Source organism: Dreissena polymorpha, chromosome 13, assembly GCF_020536995.1.
Source record: "Dreissena polymorpha isolate Duluth1 chromosome 13, UMN_Dpol_1.0, whole genome shotgun sequence".
NCBI lineage: Eukaryota > Metazoa > Mollusca > Bivalvia > Myida > Dreissenidae > Dreissena > Dreissena polymorpha.
In genome coordinates this window covers 8776728-8779094 of record NC_068367.1, presented here as the reverse complement: position 1 = coordinate 8779094, position 2367 = coordinate 8776728, and the positions used below count along the sequence as shown (strand labels likewise).

Here is a 2367-nt window from a genome sequence, read left to right as displayed (position 1 = left end):
TTTGAATTGTTTGTGATCATTCAGTCTAACTTTTTAAGTAAACAACATTTTATGATATGATTTCCGAAGTATTCTGTTGTAAAATTTGGATGCTTTTAACTAGTAAATACCTGTAGATGAAACAAAATTAAACACAAGTATGAGTTCTTGCAATGATCATTTATTATTTAGCTAGAAAAAAGCATTGGTAAATAATCAATAAAGAATCTTGGTTTGACTCCTATCAAAACCCATACCTATTTGAAGAAGGGCGCAAGAACAGTGAAACTCTGCGAAAGCAGACGTAGGTGGTACGGTATGGATGTCCACTGGTTTGCGATTGTTGATGGCCTTTTCCCTGGAGAGTCCTAGGTGTAAAGTTTTTAAAGTATACACGCTACTTTATAGTTCTACAATAGTTCTATCACCTATATTAGTCACCTGTTCTTGATTTGGAAATTCCTGGAAGTGGCTTATCTAATTTTGTAACACCTCAAATGATGTCACTGTTTTCAATAAAAAAAATCACGAATTTGCGAAACACCCTGTGAAGGTGGGCACAGCAGGGAGTAAACTACGCATGCTTTAACCAAAAACAGTTTTAGTTATCCCCGCGGAAATTTTGGAGGGGATATAGTAATAGTCCCCGTCTGTCTGCCCGTCTGACCTTCCGTCTGTAACTTTATCCAGAGCACAACTCAAAATCTATTCAATGGATTTACTTTAAACTTAGAATATTAACACAGGCAACTAGGAGAATTGCAGTGACCAAGAACCAAAACGTTATTTACTTTAGTATTAGAGTTATCTCCCTTTATATAAAATCAAAGTAAATTTTAGTCCAGAGCATAACTCTAAATCTACTGAAGGGATTTTCTTGAAATATAAACAGATGGCAAGTTGGAGAAGTGCAGTGACTAAGAACCATAACTCTTATCTACCTTAGTTTTGGAATTATCTCCCTTAATTTAATTTCAAAGTAAATTTTTGTCCCGAGCATAACTCTATATCTACTGAAGGGATTTACTTGAAACTAGAAATATAAACAGATGGCAACTAGGAGAAGTGCAGCGACGAATAACCATAACTCTATCTACCTTAGTTTTTTAATTATCTCCCTTTATTTAATTTCAAAGTAAATTTTTGTCAGGATCATAACTCTAAATATACTGAAGGGATTTACTTGAAACTTGAAATATAAACAGATGGCAAGTAGGAGAAGTTCAGTGACTAAGAACCATAACTCTATCTACCATAGTTTTTTAATTATCGCCCTTTATTTAATTTCATAGTAAATTTGTATCCGTTTTGACCAGAGCATAACTCTAAAACTATTGAAGGGATTAACTCTAAATTTAATTTGAACACTGAAGTATTCACTGTAAAATCAATAGATGAGTTAAAGGAAAAATACAGTGATCAAGAACAGTAATGTTTTTGGTCTTCTTTTTTAATTACCTCACTTTCTTTCATTTCCATATATTTTATTCTCTACAGCATATATCCAACACTATATAACTAATTGATCCTTGAAATATAAATAGATGACACAGGTGCCATGTTTTACAAATATTATTCTACTCTCTAAAACAAATGTTCACATACAAGCAAACACATTTCAGCGGGGATGGCCATGTTAACATGGCTCTTGTATTTCTTGAACTCCAATCTTTCGTGTTCCCCAGCTTGTTTGTCTGACCGGAAGACTATTTCATTGTCCAATAGCACTGCATGGAAGCACAGGAACACCAGTCTGCGTCTTCGCTTTTGTTTTTTCAAGCGTGTACAAAAGCGGTCTGTTTTTACAATAGTCACGACGGCATCAGCTGAAGCATGTAATACCAAACACACAATGTTTGAAGACTGGCACCAAGAAGATAGGTAACTTTATGTTAGTTTACAGAGTTTGCTAAACATATCCCTTCATGGAATGGAAAGGATTGTACTCCGTAAACAGAGCACTTGTCCCGGTAATACATTTACCCCGACATTGATGCGTGAAGTAAGTGGAAGGTCCGTTCTTGTAGTAGAAAACAGTTGATGGGAAGCCTTACCACTCGTGTACATAATCCCAATATATTTGGTAGATAATCATTAATGTACATGGTTCTGCTGCACACAACATGAAATTTCGGCACCGATTTCAGACGTAACCAAAGATAAATTCTTGAATCTTAAGATATTGGCACAAACTGCAAGAAAACTGTCTCTTATGCACTAAAGATTTTTGCAAACGTATTTCAATAACTTGAGATATTTGCAAAAATAGTCTTTACATTCTGTCCAGCCCGTGTGAAAACCCCACTTGAACTCCGTCGATCATGCACCCTGTATTAACTACATACAATTTCTACGTAAAACCTCTATTCATTCTCAAGTTAACAATTT

The 2367-nt window shown here is 34.9% G+C and overlaps 1 long non-coding RNA gene across 2 annotated transcripts in view; it reads left to right on the top strand.

Moving 5' to 3' along the window:
• The window catches only part of LOC127855143 (uncharacterized), a 178862-nt gene that overhangs the window by 117770 nt on the left and 58725 nt on the right, over positions 1-2367 (top strand). The window lies entirely within an intron of this gene.